This window comes from Nuphar pumila, chromosome 1, assembly GCF_984573655.1.
Source record: "Nuphar pumila chromosome 1, dmNupPumi1.hap1.1, whole genome shotgun sequence".
NCBI lineage: Eukaryota > Viridiplantae > Streptophyta > Magnoliopsida > Nymphaeales > Nymphaeaceae > Nuphar > Nuphar pumila.
Window position 1 is genome coordinate 162,215,215 of NC_143249.1, and position 16,125 is coordinate 162,231,339.

Below are 16,125 nucleotides of genomic sequence, written 5' to 3' on the forward strand. Positions count from 1 at the left end.
TCGGTTCGTGCGTTGCGGCCCCCACGGCTCCCGCGTGAGGCATAAGAGCATTTTTTCGCGCAACATGTAACGGGTGCGATCATACCAGCACTAAAGCACCGGATCCCATCAGAACTCCGAAGTTAAGCGTGCTTGGGCGAGAGTAGTACTGGGATGGGTGACCTCCTGGGAAGTCCTCGTGTTGCACTCTCTTTTTGCCTTCGGCGCTTTTTTGTCGTCGGCACCAACCTCCGACCTTCTTTTCACATTCCCGCAACACACCGTATCTGATCCATCGAGGTCTTCTGCTTCCCTTTCACCCTCGCCGTGCGCGCCGCAGCGCCGGCACCCGACACGAGCCGCGGCGTGCGACAAACGCAGCAGTTCCGGGTCGCCGGACCGTAACTTGGCACGCCGATGTCGAAATTCGGCGATTTTCGTGGCCACGGAAAGCTCGTTCCGCTGGCTACGACGTGGCGAACAGACGAAGTCGGTTCGGGACCGTTTCGGATGCCGTTTAAGCTCGTTTCGGGCGTTTTTCGCGGCCGTTTCTATGACGGCTAGTCGGTTCGTGCGTTGCGGCCCCCACGGCTCCCGCGTAAGGTATAAGAGCATTTTTTCGCGCAACATGTAACGGGTGCGATCATACCAGCACTAAAGCACCGGATCCCATCAGAACTCCGAAGTTAAGCGTGCTTGGGCGAGAGTAGTACTGGGATGGGTGACCTCCTGGGAAGTCCTCGTGTTGCACTCTCTTTTTACCTTCGGCGCTTTTTTGTCGTCGGCACCAACCTCCGACCTTCTTTTCACTTCCCGCAACACACCGTATCTGATCCATCGAGGTCTTCTGCTTCCCTTTCACCCTCGCCTTGCGCGCCGCAGCGCCGGCACCCGACACGAGCCGCGGCGTGCGACAAACGCAGCAGTTCCGGGTCGCCGGACCGTAACTTGGCACGCCGATGTCGGAATTCGGCGATTTTCGTGGCCACGGAAAGCTCGGTCCGCTGGCTACGACGTGGCGAACAGACAGAGTCAGTTCGGGACCGTTTCGGATGCCGTTTAAGCTCGTTTCGGGCGTTTTTCGGGGCCGTTTCTATGACGGCTAGTCGGTTCGTGCGTTGCGGCCCCCACGGCTCCCGCGTGAGGCATAAGAGCATTTTTTCGCGCAACATGTAACGGGTGCGATCATACCAGCACTAAAGCACCGGATCCCATCAGAACTCCGAAGTTAAGCGTGCTTGGGCGAGAGTAGTACTGGGATGGGTGACCTCCTGGGAAGTCCTCGTGTTGCACTCTCTTTTTGCCTTCGGCGCTCTTTTGTCGTCGGCACCAACCTTCGACCTTCTTTTCACTTCCCGCAACACACCGTATCTGATCCATCGAGGTCTTCTGCTTCCCTTTCACCCTCGCCTTGCGCGCCGCAGCGCCGGCACCCGACACGAGCCGCGGCGTGCGACAAACGCAGCAGTTCCGGGTCGCCGGACCGTAACTTGGCACGCCGATGTCGGAATTCGGCGATTTTCGTGGCCACGGAAAGCTCGTTCCGCTGGCTACGACGTGGCGAACAGACAAAGTCGGTTCGGGACCGTTTCGGATGCCGTTTAAGCTCGTTTCGAGCGTTTTCGGGGCCGTTTCTATGACGGCTAGTTGGTTCGTGCGTTGCGGCCCCCACGGCTCCCGCGTGAGGCATAAGAGCATTTTTTCGCGCAACATGTAACGGGTGCGATCATACCAGCACTAAAGCACCGGATCCCATCAGAACTCCGAAGTTAAGCGTGCTTGGGCGAGAGTAGTACTGGGATGGGTGACCTCCTGGGAAGTCCTCGTGTTGCACTCTCTTTTTGCCTTCGGCACTTTTTTGTCGTCGGCACCAACCTCCGACCTTCTTTTCACTTCCCGCAACACACCGTATCTGATCCATCGAGGTCTTCTGCTTCCCTTTCACCCTCGCCTTGCGCGCCGCAGCGCCAGCACCCGACACGAGCCGCGGCGTGCGACAAACGCAGCAGTTCCGGGTCGCCGGACCGTAACTTGGCACGCCGATGTCGGAATTCGGCGATTTTGGTGGCCACGGAAAGCTCGTTCCACTGGCTACGACGTGGCGAACAGACGAAGTCGGTTCGGGACCGTTTCAGATGCCGTTTAAGCTCGTTTCGGGCATTTTTCGGGGCCGTTTCTATGACGGCTAGTCGGTTTGTGCGTTGCGGCCCCCACGGCGCCCGCGTGAGGCATAAGAGCATTTTTTCGTGCAACATGTAACGGGTGCGATCATACCAGCACTAAAGCACCGGATCCCATCAGAACTCTGAAGTTAAGCGTGCTTGGGCGAGAGTAGTACTGGGATGGGTGACCTCCTGGGAAGTCCTCGTGTTGCACTCTCTTTTTGCCTTCGGCGCTTTTTTGTCGTCGGCACCAACCTCCGACCTTCTTTTCACTTACCGCAACACACCGTATCTGATCCATCGAGGTCTTCTGCTTCCCTTTCACCCTCGCTTTGCGCGCCGCAGCGCCCGCACCCGACACGAGCCGCGGCGTGCGACAAACGCAGCAGTTCCGGCTCTCCGGACCGTAACTTGGCACGCCGATGTCGAAATTCGGCGATTTTCCTGGCCACGGAAAGCTCGTTCCGCTGGCTACGACGTGACGAACAGACGAAGTCGGTTCGGGACCGTTTCAGATGCCGTTTAAGCTCATTTCGGGCGTTTCTATGACGGCTAGTCGGTTTGTGCGTTGCGGCCCCCACGGCTCCCGCGTGAGGCATAAGAGCATTTTTTCGCGCAACATGTAACGGGTGCGATCATACCAGCACTAAAGCACCGGATCCCATCAGAACTCCGAAGTTAAGCGTGCTTGGGCGAGAGTAGTACTGGCATGGGTGACCTCCTGGGAAGTCCTCGTGTTGCACTCTCTTTTTGCCTTCGGCGCTTTTTTGTCGTCGGCACCAACCTCCGACCTTCTTTTCACTTCCCGCAACACACCGTATCTGATCCATCGAGGTCTTCTGCTTCCCTTTCACCCTCGCCTTGCGCGCCGCAGCGCCGGCACCCGACACGAGCCGCGGCGTGCGACAAACGCAGCAGTTTTGGCTCGCCGGACCGTAACTTGGCACGCCGATGTCGAAATTCGGCGATTTTCCTGGCCACGGAAAGCACGTTCCGCTGGCTACGACGTGACGAACAGACGAAGTCGGTTCGGGACCGTTTCAGATGCCGTTTAAGCTCGTTTCGGGCGTTTTTCGGGGCGTTTCTATGACGGCTAGTCGGTTTGTGCGTTGCGGCCCCCACGGCTCCCGCGTGAGGCATAAGAGCATTTTTTCTCGCAACATGTAACGGGTGCGATCATACCAGCACTAAAGCACCGGATTCCATCAGAACTCCAAAGTTAAGCGTGCTTGGGCGAGAGTAGTACTGGGATGGGTGACCTCCTGGGAAGTCCTCGTGTTGCACTCTCTTTTTGCCTTCGGCGCTTTTTTGTCGTCGGCACCAACCTCCGACCTTCTTTTCACTTCCCGCAACACACCGTATCTGATCCATCGAGGTCTTCTGCTTCCCTTTCACCCTCGCCTTGCGCGCCGCAGCGCCGGCACCCGACACGAGCCGCGGCGTGCGACAAAAGCAGCAGTTCCGGCTCTCCGGACCGTAACTTGGCACGCCGATGTCGGAATTCGGCGATTTTCGTGGCCACGGAAAGCTCGCTCCGCTGGCTACGACGTGGCGAACAGACAAAGACGGTTCGGGACCGTTTCGAATGCCGTTTAAGCTCGTTTCGGTCGTTTTTCGGGGTCGTTTCTATGACGGCTAGTCGGTTCGTGCGTTGCGGCCCCCACGGCTCCCGCGTGAGGCATAAGAGCATTTTTTCGCGCAACGTGTAACGGGTGCGATCATACCAGTTCTAAAGAACCGGATCCCATCAGAACTCCGAAGTTAAGCGTGCTTGGGCGAGAGTAGTACTGGGATGGGTGACCTCCTGGGAAGTCCTCGTGTTGCACTCTCTTTTTGCCTTCGACGCTTTTTTGTCGTCGGCACCAACCTCCGACCTTCTTTTCACTTACCGCAACACACCGTATCTGATCCATCGAGGTCTTCTGCTTCCCTTTCACCCTCGCCTTGCGCGCCGCAGCGCCGACACCCGACACGAGCCGCGGCGTGCGACAAAAGCAGCAGTTCCGGCTCGCCGGACCGTAACTTGGCACGCCGATGTCGGAATTCGGCGATTTTTGTGGCCACGGAAAGCTCGTTCCGCTGGCTACGACATGGCGAACAGATGAAGTCGGTTCGGGACCGTTTCGGATGCCGTTTAAGCTAGTTTCAGTCGTTTTTCGGGGCCGTTTCTATGACGGCTAGTCGGTTCGTGCGTTGCGGCCCCCACGGCTCCCGCGTGAGGCACTAGAGCATTTTTTCGCGCAACATGTAACGTGTGCGATCATACCAGCACTAAAGCACCGGATCCCATCAGAACTCCGAAGTTAAGCGTGCTTGGGCGAGAGTAGTACTGGAATGGGTGACCTCCTGGGAAGTCCTCGTGTTGCACTCTCTATTTACCTTCGGCGCTTTTTTGTCGTCGGCACCAACCTCCGACCTTCTTTTCACTTACCGCAACACACCGTATCTGATCCATCAAGGTCTTCTGCTTCCCTTTCACCCTCGCCTTGCGCGCCGCAGCGCCCGCACCCGACACGAGCCGCGGCGTGCGACAAAAGCAGCAGTTCCGGCTCTCCGGACTGTAACTTGGCACGCCGATGTCGAAATTCGATGATTTTCGTGGCCACGGAAAGCTCGTTCCGCTGGCTACGACGTGGCGAACAGACAAAGTCGGTTCAGGACCGTTTCGGATGCCGTTTAAGCTAGTTTCGGGCGTTTTTCGGGGCCGTTTTTATGACAGCTAGTCGGTTCGTGCGTTGCGGCCCCCACGGCTCCCGCGTGAGGCATAAGAGCATTTTTTCGCGCAATATGTAACGGGTGCGATCATACCAGCACTAAAGCACCGGATCCCATCAGAACTCTGAAGTTAAGCGTGCTTGAGCGAGAGTAGTACTGGGATGGGTGACCTCCTGGGAAGTCCTTGTGTTGCACTCTCTTTTTGCCTTCGGCGCTTTTTTGTCGTCGGCACCAACCTCCGACCTTCTTTTCACTTCCCGCAACACACCGTATCTGATCCATCGAGGTCTTCTGCTTCCCTTTCACCCTCGCCTTGCGCGCCGCAGCGCTGGCACCCGACACGAGCCGCGGCGTGCGACAAACGCAGCAGTTCCGGCTCGCCGGACCGTAACTTGGCACGCCGATGTCGAAATTCGGCGATTTTCCTGCCCACGGAAAGCACGTTCCGCTGGCTACGACGTGACGAACAGACGAAGTCGGTTCGGGACCGTTTCGGATGCCGTTTAAGCTCATTTCGGGCGTTTTTCGGGGCCGTTTTTATGACGGCTAGTCGGTTCGTGCGTTGCGGCCCCCACGGCTCCCGCGTGAGGCATAAGAGCATTTTTTCGCGCAACATGTAACGGGTGCGATCACACTAGCACTAAAGCACCGGATCCCATCAGAACTCTGAAGTTAAGCGTGCTTGGGCGAGAGTAGTACTGGGATGGGTGACCTCCTGGGAAGTCCTCGTGTTGCACTCTCTTTTTGCCTTCGGCGCTTTTTTGTCGTCGGCACCAACCTCCGACCTTCTTTTCACTTCCCGCAACACACCGTATCTGATCCATCGAGGTCTTCTGCTTCCCTTTCACCCTCGCCTTGCGCGCCGCAGCGCCGGCACCCGACACGAGCCGCGGCGTGCGACAAACGCAGCAGTTCCGGCTCGCCAGACCGTAACTTGGCACGCCGATGTCGAAATTCGGCGATTTTCCTGGCCACGGAAAGCTCGTTCCGCTGGCTACGACGTGACGAACAGACGAAGTCGGTTCGGGACCGTTTTAGATGCCGTTTAAGATCATTTCGGGCGTTTCTATGATGACTAGTCGGTTTGTGCGTTGCGGCCCCCACGGCTCCCGCGTGAGGCATAAGAGCATTTTTTCGCGCAACATGTAACGGGTGCGATCATACCAGCACTAAAGCACCGGATCCCATCAGAACTCTGAAGTTAAGCGTGCTTGGGCGAGAGTAGTACTGGGATGGGTGACCTCCTGGGAAGTCCTCGTGTTGCACTCTCTTTTTGCCTTCGGCGCTTTTTTGTCGTCGGCACCAACCTCCGACCTTCTTTTCACTTACCGCAACACACCGTATCTGATCCATCGAGGTCTTCTGCTTCCCTTTCACCCTCGCTTTGCGCGCCGCAGCGCCCGCACCCGACACGAGCCGCGGCGTGCGACAAACGCAGCAGTTCCGGCTCTCCGGACCGTAACTTGGCACGCCGATGTCGAAATTCGGCGATTTTCCTGGCCACGGAAAGCTCGTTCCGCTGGCTACGACGTGACGAACAGACGAAGTCGGTTCGGGACCGTTTCAGATGCCGTTTAAGCTCATTTCGGGCGTTTCTATGACGGCTAGTCGGTTTGTGCGTTGCGGCCCCCACGGCTCCCGCGTGAGGCATAAGAGCATTTTTTCGCGCAACATGTAACGGGTGCGATCATACCAGCACTAAAGCACCGGATCCCATCAGAACTCCGAAGTTAAGCGTGCTTGGGCGAGAGTAGTACTGGCATGGGTGACCTCCTGGGAAGTCCTCGTGTTGCACTCTCTTTTTGCCTTCGGCGCTTTTTTGTCGTCGGCACCAACCTCCGACCTTCTTTTCACTTCCCGCAACACACCGTATCTGATCCATCGAGGTCTTCTGCTTCCCTTTCACCCTCGCCTTGCGCGCCGCAGCGCCGGCACCCGACACGAGCCGCGGCGTGCGACAAACGCAGCAGTTTTGGCTCGCCGGACCGTAACTTGGCACGCCGATGTCGAAATTCGGCGATTTTCCTGGCCACGGAAAGCACGTTCCGCTGGCTACGACGTGACGAACAGACGAAGTCGGTTCGGGACCGTTTCAGATGCCGTTTAAGCTCGTTTCGGGCGTTTTTCGGGGCGTTTCTATGACGGCTAGTCGGTTTGTGCGTTGCGGCCCCCACGGCTCCCGCGTGAGGCATAAGAGCATTTTTTCTCGCAACATGTAACGGGTGCGATCATACCAGCACTAAAGCACCGGATTCCATCAGAACTCCAAAGTTAAGCGTGCTTGGGCGAGAGTAGTACTGGGATGGGTGACCTCCTGGGAAGTCCTCGTGTTGCACTCTCTTTTTGCCTTCGGCGCTTTTTTGTCGTCGGCACCAACCTCCGACCTTCTTTTCACTTCCCGCAACACACCGTATCTGATCCATCGAGGTCTTCTGCTTCCCTTTCACCCTCGCCTTGCGCGCCGCAGCGCCGGCACCCGACACGAGCCGCGGCGTGCGACAAAAGCAGCAGTTCCGGCTCTCCGGACCGTAACTTGGCACGCCGATGTCGGAATTCGGCGATTTTCGTGGCCACGGAAAGCTCGCTCCGCTGGCTACGACGTGGCGAACAGACAAAGACGGTTCGGGACCGTTTCGAATGCCGTTTAAGCTCGTTTCGGTCGTTTTTCGGGGTCGTTTCTATGACGGCTAGTCGGTTCGTGCGTTGCGGCCCCCACGGCTCCCGCGTGAGGCATAAGAGCATTTTTTCGCGCAACGTGTAACGGGTGCGATCATACCAGTTCTAAAGAACCGGATCCCATCAGAACTCCGAAGTTAAGCGTGCTTGGGCGAGAGTAGTACTGGGATGGGTGACCTCCTGGGAAGTCCTCGTGTTGCACTCTCTTTTTGCCTTCGACGCTTTTTTGTCGTCGGCACCAACCTCCGACCTTCTTTTCACTTACCGCAACACACCGTATCTGATCCATCGAGGTCTTCTGCTTCCCTTTCACCCTCGCCTTGCGCGCCGCAGCGCCGACACCCGACACGAGCCGCGGCGTGCGACAAAAGCAGCAGTTCCGGCTCGCCGGACCGTAACTTGGCACGCCGATGTCGGAATTCGGCGATTTTTGTGGCCACGGAAAGCTCGTTCCGCTGGCTACGACATGGCGAACAGATGAAGTCGGTTCGGGACCGTTTCGGATGCCGTTTAAGCTAGTTTCAGTCGTTTTTCGGGGCCGTTTCTATGACGGCTAGTCGGTTCGTGCGTTGCGGCCCCCACGGCTCCCGCGTGAGGCACTAGAGCATTTTTTCGCGCAACATGTAACGTGTGCGATCATACCAGCACTAAAGCACCGGATCCCATCAGAACTCCGAAGTTAAGCGTGCTTGGGCGAGAGTAGTACTGGAATGGGTGACCTCCTGGGAAGTCCTCGTGTTGCACTCTCTATTTACCTTCGGCGCTTTTTTGTCGTCGGCACCAACCTCCGACCTTCTTTTCACTTACCGCAACACACCGTATCTGATCCATCAAGGTCTTCTGCTTCCCTTTCACCCTCGCCTTGCGCGCCGCAGCGCCCGCACCCGACACGAGCCGCGGCGTGCGACAAAAGCAGCAGTTCCGGCTCTCCGGACTGTAACTTGGCACGCCGATGTCGAAATTCGATGATTTTCGTGGCCACGGAAAGCTCGTTCCGCTGGCTACGACGTGGCGAACAGACAAAGTCGGTTCAGGACCGTTTCGGATGCCGTTTAAGCTAGTTTCGGGCGTTTTTCGGGGCCGTTTTTATGACAGCTAGTCGGTTCGTGCGTTGCGGCCCCCACGGCTCCCGCGTGAGGCATAAGAGCATTTTTTCGCGCAATATGTAACGGGTGCGATCATACCAGCACTAAAGCACCGGATCCCATCAGAACTCTGAAGTTAAGCGTGCTTGAGCGAGAGTAGTACTGGGATGGGTGACCTCCTGGGAAGTCCTTGTGTTGCACTCTCTTTTTGCCTTCGGCGCTTTTTTGTCGTCGGCACCAACCTCCGACCTTCTTTTCACTTCCCGCAACACACCGTATCTGATCCATCGAGGTCTTCTGCTTCCCTTTCACCCTCGCCTTGCGCGCCGCAGCGCCGGCACCCGACACGAGCCGCGGCGTGCGACAAACGCAGCAGTTCCGGGTCGCCGGACCGTAACTTGGCACGCCGATGTCGGAATTCGGCGATTTTCGTGGCCACGGAAAGCTCGTTCCGCTGGCTACGACGTGGCGAACAGACGAAGTCGGTTCGGGACCGTTTCGGATGCCGTTTAAGCTCGTTTCGAGCGTTTTCGGGGCCGTTTCTATGACGGCTAGTTGGTTCGTGCGTTGCGGCCCCCACGGCTCCCGCGTGAGGCATAAGAGCATTTTTTCGCGCAACATGTAACGGGTGCGATCATACCAGCACTAAAGCACCGGATCCCATCAGAACTCCGAAGTTAAGCGTGCTTGGGCGAGAGTAGTACTGGGATGGGTGACCTCCTGGGAAGTCCTCGTGTTGCACTCTCTTTTTGCCTTCGGCACTTTTTTGTCGTCGGCACCAACCTCCGACCTTCTTTTCACTTCCCGCAACACACCGTATCTGATCCATCGAGGTCTTCTGCTTCCCTTTCACCCTCGCCTTGCGCGCCGCAGCGCCAGCACCCGACACGAGCCGCGGCGTGCGACAAACGCAGCAGTTCCGGGTCGCCGGACCGTAACTTGGCACGCCGATGTCGGAATTCGGCGATTTTGGTGGCCACGGAAAGCTCGTTCCACTGGCTACGACGTGGCGAACAGACGAAGTCGGTTCGGGACCGTTTCAGATGCCGTTTAAGCTCGTTTCGGGCATTTTTCGGGGCCGTTTCTATGACGGCTAGTCGGTTTGTGCGTTGCGGCCCCCACGGCGCCCGCGTGAGGCATAAGAGCATTTTTTCGTGCAACATGTAACGGGTGCGATCATACCAGCACTAAAGCACCGGATCCCATCAGAACTCTGAAGTTAAGCGTGCTTGGGCGAGAGTAGTACTGGGATGGGTGACCTCCTGGGAAGTCCTCGTGTTGCACTCTCTTTTTGCCTTCGGCGCTTTTTTGTCGTCGGCACCAACCTCCGACCTTCTTTTCACTTACCGCAACACACCGTATCTGATCCATCGAGGTCTTCTGCTTCCCTTTCACCCTCGCTTTGCGCGCCGCAGCGCCCGCACCCGACACGAGCCGCGGCGTGCGACAAACGCAGCAGTTCCGGCTCTCCGGACCGTAACTTGGCACGCCGATGTCGAAATTCGGCGATTTTCCTGGCCACGGAAAGCTCGTTCCGCTGGCTACGACGTGACGAACAGACGAAGTCGGTTCGGGACCGTTTCAGATGCCGTTTAAGCTCATTTCGGGCGTTTCTATGACGGCTAGTCGGTTTGTGCGTTGCGGCCCCCACGGCTCCCGCGTGAGGCATAAGAGCATTTTTTCGCGCAACATGTAACGGGTGCGATCATACCAGCACTAAAGCACCGGATCCCATCAGAACTCCGAAGTTAAGCGTGCTTGGGCGAGAGTAGTACTGGCATGGGTGACCTCCTGGGAAGTCCTCGTGTTGCACTCTCTTTTTGCCTTCGGCGCTTTTTTGTCGTCGGCACCAACCTCCGACCTTCTTTTCACTTCCCGCAACACACCGTATCTGATCCATCGAGGTCTTCTGCTTCCCTTTCACCCTCGCCTTGCGCGCCGCAGCGCCGGCACCCGACACGAGCCGCGGCGTGCGACAAACGCAGCAGTTTTGGCTCGCCGGACCGTAACTTGGCACGCCGATGTCGAAATTCGGCGATTTTCCTGGCCACGGAAAGCACGTTCCGCTGGCTACGACGTGACGAACAGACGAAGTCGGTTCGGGACCGTTTCAGATGCCGTTTAAGCTCGTTTCGGGCGTTTTTCGGGGCGTTTCTATGACGGCTAGTCGGTTTGTGCGTTGCGGCCCCCACGGCTCCCGCGTGAGGCATAAGAGCATTTTTTCTCGCAACATGTAACGGGTGCGATCATACCAGCACTAAAGCACCGGATTCCATCAGAACTCCAAAGTTAAGCGTGCTTGGGCGAGAGTAGTACTGGGATGGGTGACCTCCTGGGAAGTCCTCGTGTTGCACTCTCTTTTTGCCTTCGGCGCTTTTTTGTCGTCGGCACCAACCTCCGACCTTCTTTTCACTTCCCGCAACACACCGTATCTGATCCATCGAGGTCTTCTGCTTCCCTTTCACCCTCGCCTTGCGCGCCGCAGCGCCGGCACCCGACACGAGCCGCGGCGTGCGACAAAAGCAGCAGTTCCGGCTCTCCGGACCGTAACTTGGCACGCCGATGTCGGAATTCGGCGATTTTCGTGGCCACGGAAAGCTCGCTCCGCTGGCTACGACGTGGCGAACAGACAAAGACGGTTCGGGACCGTTTCGAATGCCGTTTAAGCTCGTTTCGGTCGTTTTTCGGGGTCGTTTCTATGACGGCTAGTCGGTTCGTGCGTTGCGGCCCCCACGGCTCCCGCGTGAGGCATAAGAGCATTTTTTCGCGCAACGTGTAACGGGTGCGATCATACCAGTTCTAAAGAACCGGATCCCATCAGAACTCCGAAGTTAAGCGTGCTTGGGCGAGAGTAGTACTGGGATGGGTGACCTCCTGGGAAGTCCTCGTGTTGCACTCTCTTTTTGCCTTCGACGCTTTTTTGTCGTCGGCACCAACCTCCGACCTTCTTTTCACTTACCGCAACACACCGTATCTGATCCATCGAGGTCTTCTGCTTCCCTTTCACCCTCGCCTTGCGCGCCGCAGCGCCGACACCCGACACGAGCCGCGGCGTGCGACAAAAGCAGCAGTTCCGGCTCGCCGGACCGTAACTTGGCACGCCGATGTCGGAATTCGGCGATTTTTGTGGCCACGGAAAGCTCGTTCCGCTGGCTACGACATGGCGAACAGATGAAGTCGGTTCGGGACCGTTTCGGATGCCGTTTAAGCTAGTTTCAGTCGTTTTTCGGGGCCGTTTCTATGACGGCTAGTCGGTTCGTGCGTTGCGGCCCCCACGGCTCCCGCGTGAGGCACTAGAGCATTTTTTCGCGCAACATGTAACGTGTGCGATCATACCAGCACTAAAGCACCGGATCCCATCAGAACTCCGAAGTTAAGCGTGCTTGGGCGAGAGTAGTACTGGAATGGGTGACCTCCTGGGAAGTCCTCGTGTTGCACTCTCTATTTACCTTCGGCGCTTTTTTGTCGTCGGCACCAACCTCCGACCTTCTTTTCACTTACCGCAACACACCGTATCTGATCCATCAAGGTCTTCTGCTTCCCTTTCACCCTCGCCTTGCGCGCCGCAGCGCCCGCACCCGACACGAGCCGCGGCGTGCGACAAAAGCAGCAGTTCCGGCTCTCCGGACTGTAACTTGGCACGCCGATGTCGAAATTCGATGATTTTCGTGGCCACGGAAAGCTCGTTCCGCTGGCTACGACGTGGCGAACAGACAAAGTCGGTTCAGGACCGTTTCGGATGCCGTTTAAGCTAGTTTCGGGCGTTTTTCGGGGCCGTTTTTATGACAGCTAGTCGGTTCGTGCGTTGCGGCCCCCACGGCTCCCGCGTGAGGCATAAGAGCATTTTTTCGCGCAATATGTAACGGGTGCGATCATACCAGCACTAAAGCACCGGATCCCATCAGAACTCTGAAGTTAAGCGTGCTTGAGCGAGAGTAGTACTGGGATGGGTGACCTCCTGGGAAGTCCTTGTGTTGCACTCTCTTTTTGCCTTCGGCGCTTTTTTGTCGTCGGCACCAACCTCCGACCTTCTTTTCACTTCCCGCAACACACCGTATCTGATCCATCGAGGTCTTCTGCTTCCCTTTCACCCTCGCCTTGCGCGCCGCAGCGCTGGCACCCGACACGAGCCGCGGCGTGCGACAAACGCAGCAGTTCCGGCTCGCCGGACCGTAACTTGGCACGCCGATGTCGAAATTCGGCGATTTTCCTGCCCACGGAAAGCACGTTCCGCTGGCTACGACGTGACGAACAGACGAAGTCGGTTCGGGACCGTTTCGGATGCCGTTTAAGCTCATTTCGGGCGTTTTTCGGGGCCGTTTTTATGACGGCTAGTCGGTTCGTGCGTTGCGGCCCCCACGGCTCCCGCGTGAGGCATAAGAGCATTTTTTCGCGCAACATGTAACGGGTGCGATCACACTAGCACTAAAGCACCGGATCCCATCAGAACTCTGAAGTTAAGCGTGCTTGGGCGAGAGTAGTACTGGGATGGGTGACCTCCTGGGAAGTCCTCGTGTTGCACTCTCTTTTTGCCTTCGGCGCTTTTTTGTCGTCGGCACCAACCTCCGACCTTCTTTTCACTTCCCGCAACACACCGTATCTGATCCATCGAGGTCTTCTGCTTCCCTTTCACCCTCGCCTTGCGCGCCGCAGCGCCGGCACCCGACACGAGCCGCGGCGTGCGACAAACGCAGCAGTTCCGGCTCGCCAGACCGTAACTTGGCACGCCGATGTCGAAATTCGGCGATTTTCCTGGCCACGGAAAGCTCGTTCCGCTGGCTACGACGTGACGAACAGACGAAGTCGGTTCGGGACCGTTTTAGATGCCGTTTAAGATCATTTCGGGCGTTTCTATGATGACTAGTCGGTTTGTGCGTTGCGGCCCCCACGGCTCCCGCGTGAGGCATAAGAGCATTTTTTCGCGCAACATGTAACGGGTGCGATCATACCAGCACTAAAGCACCGGATCCCATCAGAACTCTGAAGTTAAGCGTGCTTGAGCGAGAGTAGTACTGGGATGGGTGACCTCCTGGGAAGTCCTTGTGTTGCACTCTCTTTTTGCCTTCGGCGCTTTTTTGTCGTCGGCACCAACCTCCGACCTTCTTTTCACTTCCCGCAACACACCGTATCTGATCCATCGAGGTCTTCTGCTTCCCTTTCACCCTCGCCTTGCGCGCCGCAGCGCCGGCACCCGACAGGAGCCGCGGCGTGCGACAAACGCAGCAGTTCCGGCTCGCCAGACCGTAACTTGGCACGCCGATGTCGGAATTCGGCGATTTTCGTGGCCACTGAAAGCTCGTTTCGCTGGCTACGACGTGGCGAACAGACGAAGTCGGTTCGGGACTGTTTCGGAGGCCGTTTCTATGACGGCTAGTCGGTTCATGCGTTGCGGCCCCCACGGCTCCCGCGTGAGGCATAAGAGCATTTTTTCGCGCAACATGTAACGGGTGCGATCATACCAGCACTAAAGCACCGGATCCCATCAGAACTCTGAAGTTAAGCGTGCTTGGGCGAGAGTAGTACTGGGATGGGTGACCTCCTGGGAAGTCCTCGTGTTGCACTCTCTTTTTGCCTTCGGCGCTTTTTTGTCGTCGGCACCAACCTCCGACCTTCTTTTCACTTACCGCAACACACCGTATCTGATCCATCGAGGTCTTCTGCTTCCCTTTCACCCTCGCCTTGCGCGCCGCAGCGCCCGCACCCGACACGAGCCGCGGCGTGCGACAAACGCAGCAGTTCCGGCTCTCCGGACCGTAACTTGGCACGCCGATGTCGAAATTCGGCGATTTTCCTGGCCACGGAAAGCTCGTTCCGCTGGCTACGACGTGACGAACAGACAAAGTCGGTTCGGGACCGTTTCAGATGCCGTTTAAGCTCATTTCGAGCGTTTCTATGACGGCTAGTCGGTTTGTGCGTTGCGGCCCCCACGGCTCCCGCGTGAGGCATAAGAGCATTTTTTCGCGCAACATGTAACGGGTGCGATCATACCAGCACTAAAGCACCGGATCCCATCAGAACTCCGAAGTTAAGCGTGCTTGGGCGAGAGTAGTACTGGCATGGGTGACCTCCTGGGAAGTCCTCGTGTTGCACTCTCTTTTTGCCTTCGGCGCTTTTTTGTCGTCGGCACCAACCTCCGACCTTCTTTTCACTTCCCGCAACACACCGTATCTGATCCATCGAGGTCTTCTGCTTCCCTTTCACCCTCGCCTTGCGCGCCGCAGCGCCGGCACCCGACACGAGCCGCGGCGTGCGACAAACGCAGCAGTTTTGGCTCGCCGGACCGTAACTTGGCACGCCGATGTCGAAATTCGGCGATTTTCCTGGCCACGGAAAGCACGTTCCGCTGGCTACGACGTGACGAACAGACGAAGTCGGTTCGGGACCGTTTCAGATGCCGTTTAAGCTCGTTTCGGGCGTTTTTCGGGGCGTTTCTATGACGGCTAGTCGGTTTGTGCGTTGCGGCCCCCACGGCTCCCGCGTGAGGCATAAGAGCATTTTTTCTCGCAACATGTAACGGGTGCGATCATACCAGCACTAAAGCACCGGATTCCATCAGAACTCCAAAGTTAAGCGTGCTTGGGCGAGAGTAGTACTGGGATGGGTGACCTCCTGGGAAGTCCTCGTGTTGCACTCTCTTTTTGCCTTCGGCGCTTTTTTGTCGTCGGCACCAACCTCCGACCTTCTTTTCACTTCCCGCAACACACCGTATCTGATCCATCGAGGTCTTCTGCTTCCCTTTCACCCTCGCCTTGCGCGCCGCAGCGCCGGCACCCGACACGAGCCGCGGCGTGCGACAAAAGCAGCAGTTCCGGCTCTCCGGACCGTAACTTGGCACGCCGATGTCGGAATTCGGCGATTTTCGTGGCCACGGAAAGCTCGCTCCGCTGGCTACGACGTGGCGAACAGACAAAGTCGGTTCGGGACCGTTTCGAATGCCGTTTAAGCTCGTTTCGGTCGTTTTTCGGGGTCGTTTCTATGACGGCTGGTCGGTTCGTGCGTTGCGGCCCCCACGGCTCCCGCGTGAGGCATAAGAGCATTTTTTCGCGCAACGTGTAACGGGTGCGATCATACCAGTTCTAAAGAACCGGATCCCATCAGAACTCCGAACTTAAGCGTGCTTGGGCGAGAGTAGTACTGGGATGGGTGACCTCCTGGGAAGTCCTCGTGTTGCACTCTCTTTTTGCCTTCGACGCTTTTTTGTCGTCGGCACCAACCTCCGACCTTCTTTTCACTTACCGCAACACACCGTATCTGATCCATCGAGGTCTTCTGCTTCCCTTTCACCCTCGCCTTGCGCGCCGCAGCGCCGGCACCCGACACGAGCCGCGGCGTGCGACAAACGCAGCAGTTCCGGGTCGCCGGACCGTAACTTGGCACGCCGATGTCGGAATTCGGCGATTTTCGTGGCCACGGAAAGCTCGTTCCGCTGGCTACGACGTGGCGAACAGACGAAGTTGGTTCGGGACCGTTTCGGATGCCGTTTAAGCTCGTTTCGGGCATTTTTCGGG

General features: G+C 57.5%; 30 non-coding genes across 30 annotated transcripts; all 30 read left to right on the plus strand.

Moving 5' to 3' along the window:
• Positions 1-71: 71 nt before the first annotated feature.
• LOC149850824 (5S ribosomal RNA) lies at positions 72-190 on the plus strand. Its single transcript, XR_016434788.1, has one exon. It is a non-coding gene; the product is annotated as a 5S ribosomal RNA (ribosomal RNA).
• Positions 191-614: 424 nt separating this feature from the next.
• On the plus strand, positions 615-733 carry LOC149850825 (5S ribosomal RNA). The gene has a single exon (XR_016434812.1). It is a non-coding gene; the product is annotated as a 5S ribosomal RNA (ribosomal RNA).
• A 423-nt stretch (positions 734-1,156) lies between these two features.
• Positions 1,157-1,275, plus strand: LOC149850826 (5S ribosomal RNA). The gene has a single exon (XR_016434835.1). It is a non-coding gene; the product is annotated as a 5S ribosomal RNA (ribosomal RNA).
• Positions 1,276-1,697: 422 nt separating this feature from the next.
• LOC149850827 (5S ribosomal RNA) lies at positions 1,698-1,816 on the plus strand. Its single transcript, XR_016434862.1, has one exon. It is a non-coding gene; the product is annotated as a 5S ribosomal RNA (ribosomal RNA).
• Positions 1,817-2,239: 423 nt separating this feature from the next.
• LOC149850828 (5S ribosomal RNA) lies at positions 2,240-2,358 on the plus strand. The gene has a single exon (XR_016426868.1). It is a non-coding gene; the product is annotated as a 5S ribosomal RNA (ribosomal RNA).
• Positions 2,359-2,768: 410 nt separating this feature from the next.
• On the plus strand, positions 2,769-2,887 carry LOC149850829 (5S ribosomal RNA). Its single transcript, XR_016426837.1, has one exon. It is a non-coding gene; the product is annotated as a 5S ribosomal RNA (ribosomal RNA).
• Positions 2,888-3,309: 422 nt separating this feature from the next.
• On the plus strand, positions 3,310-3,428 carry LOC149850830 (5S ribosomal RNA). The gene has a single exon (XR_016434038.1). It is a non-coding gene; the product is annotated as a 5S ribosomal RNA (ribosomal RNA).
• A 423-nt stretch (positions 3,429-3,851) lies between these two features.
• LOC149850831 (5S ribosomal RNA) lies at positions 3,852-3,970 on the plus strand. The gene has a single exon (XR_016436405.1). It is a non-coding gene; the product is annotated as a 5S ribosomal RNA (ribosomal RNA).
• Positions 3,971-4,393: 423 nt separating this feature from the next.
• Positions 4,394-4,512, plus strand: LOC149850832 (5S ribosomal RNA). Its single transcript, XR_016426719.1, has one exon. It is a non-coding gene; the product is annotated as a 5S ribosomal RNA (ribosomal RNA).
• A 423-nt stretch (positions 4,513-4,935) lies between these two features.
• Positions 4,936-5,054, plus strand: LOC149850833 (5S ribosomal RNA). The gene has a single exon (XR_016437963.1). It is a non-coding gene; the product is annotated as a 5S ribosomal RNA (ribosomal RNA).
• A 423-nt stretch (positions 5,055-5,477) lies between these two features.
• Positions 5,478-5,596, plus strand: LOC149850834 (5S ribosomal RNA). Its single transcript, XR_016435162.1, has one exon. It is a non-coding gene; the product is annotated as a 5S ribosomal RNA (ribosomal RNA).
• Positions 5,597-6,006: 410 nt separating this feature from the next.
• LOC149850835 (5S ribosomal RNA) lies at positions 6,007-6,125 on the plus strand. The gene has a single exon (XR_016426879.1). It is a non-coding gene; the product is annotated as a 5S ribosomal RNA (ribosomal RNA).
• Positions 6,126-6,535: 410 nt separating this feature from the next.
• LOC149850836 (5S ribosomal RNA) lies at positions 6,536-6,654 on the plus strand. The gene has a single exon (XR_016426840.1). It is a non-coding gene; the product is annotated as a 5S ribosomal RNA (ribosomal RNA).
• A 422-nt stretch (positions 6,655-7,076) lies between these two features.
• On the plus strand, positions 7,077-7,195 carry LOC149850837 (5S ribosomal RNA). The gene has a single exon (XR_016434040.1). It is a non-coding gene; the product is annotated as a 5S ribosomal RNA (ribosomal RNA).
• A 423-nt stretch (positions 7,196-7,618) lies between these two features.
• LOC149850838 (5S ribosomal RNA) lies at positions 7,619-7,737 on the plus strand. The gene has a single exon (XR_016436427.1). It is a non-coding gene; the product is annotated as a 5S ribosomal RNA (ribosomal RNA).
• Positions 7,738-8,160: 423 nt separating this feature from the next.
• On the plus strand, positions 8,161-8,279 carry LOC149850839 (5S ribosomal RNA). Its single transcript, XR_016426721.1, has one exon. It is a non-coding gene; the product is annotated as a 5S ribosomal RNA (ribosomal RNA).
• A 423-nt stretch (positions 8,280-8,702) lies between these two features.
• LOC149850840 (5S ribosomal RNA) lies at positions 8,703-8,821 on the plus strand. Its single transcript, XR_016437974.1, has one exon. It is a non-coding gene; the product is annotated as a 5S ribosomal RNA (ribosomal RNA).
• A 422-nt stretch (positions 8,822-9,243) lies between these two features.
• LOC149850841 (5S ribosomal RNA) lies at positions 9,244-9,362 on the plus strand. The gene has a single exon (XR_016434877.1). It is a non-coding gene; the product is annotated as a 5S ribosomal RNA (ribosomal RNA).
• Positions 9,363-9,785: 423 nt separating this feature from the next.
• Positions 9,786-9,904, plus strand: LOC149850842 (5S ribosomal RNA). Its single transcript, XR_016426880.1, has one exon. It is a non-coding gene; the product is annotated as a 5S ribosomal RNA (ribosomal RNA).
• A 410-nt stretch (positions 9,905-10,314) lies between these two features.
• LOC149850843 (5S ribosomal RNA) lies at positions 10,315-10,433 on the plus strand. The gene has a single exon (XR_016426841.1). It is a non-coding gene; the product is annotated as a 5S ribosomal RNA (ribosomal RNA).
• A 422-nt stretch (positions 10,434-10,855) lies between these two features.
• LOC149850844 (5S ribosomal RNA) lies at positions 10,856-10,974 on the plus strand. Its single transcript, XR_016434045.1, has one exon. It is a non-coding gene; the product is annotated as a 5S ribosomal RNA (ribosomal RNA).
• Positions 10,975-11,397: 423 nt separating this feature from the next.
• Positions 11,398-11,516, plus strand: LOC149850845 (5S ribosomal RNA). Its single transcript, XR_016436438.1, has one exon. It is a non-coding gene; the product is annotated as a 5S ribosomal RNA (ribosomal RNA).
• Positions 11,517-11,939: 423 nt separating this feature from the next.
• On the plus strand, positions 11,940-12,058 carry LOC149850846 (5S ribosomal RNA). The gene has a single exon (XR_016426722.1). It is a non-coding gene; the product is annotated as a 5S ribosomal RNA (ribosomal RNA).
• Positions 12,059-12,481: 423 nt separating this feature from the next.
• LOC149850847 (5S ribosomal RNA) lies at positions 12,482-12,600 on the plus strand. Its single transcript, XR_016437996.1, has one exon. It is a non-coding gene; the product is annotated as a 5S ribosomal RNA (ribosomal RNA).
• A 423-nt stretch (positions 12,601-13,023) lies between these two features.
• On the plus strand, positions 13,024-13,142 carry LOC149850848 (5S ribosomal RNA). Its single transcript, XR_016435164.1, has one exon. It is a non-coding gene; the product is annotated as a 5S ribosomal RNA (ribosomal RNA).
• Positions 13,143-13,552: 410 nt separating this feature from the next.
• On the plus strand, positions 13,553-13,671 carry LOC149850849 (5S ribosomal RNA). The gene has a single exon (XR_016438007.1). It is a non-coding gene; the product is annotated as a 5S ribosomal RNA (ribosomal RNA).
• Positions 13,672-14,062: 391 nt separating this feature from the next.
• On the plus strand, positions 14,063-14,181 carry LOC149850850 (5S ribosomal RNA). The gene has a single exon (XR_016426881.1). It is a non-coding gene; the product is annotated as a 5S ribosomal RNA (ribosomal RNA).
• A 410-nt stretch (positions 14,182-14,591) lies between these two features.
• Positions 14,592-14,710, plus strand: LOC149850851 (5S ribosomal RNA). Its single transcript, XR_016426846.1, has one exon. It is a non-coding gene; the product is annotated as a 5S ribosomal RNA (ribosomal RNA).
• A 422-nt stretch (positions 14,711-15,132) lies between these two features.
• LOC149850852 (5S ribosomal RNA) lies at positions 15,133-15,251 on the plus strand. Its single transcript, XR_016434047.1, has one exon. It is a non-coding gene; the product is annotated as a 5S ribosomal RNA (ribosomal RNA).
• A 423-nt stretch (positions 15,252-15,674) lies between these two features.
• LOC149850853 (5S ribosomal RNA) lies at positions 15,675-15,793 on the plus strand. The gene has a single exon (XR_016425803.1). It is a non-coding gene; the product is annotated as a 5S ribosomal RNA (ribosomal RNA).
• The last annotated feature ends 332 nt before the right edge of the window (positions 15,794-16,125 follow it).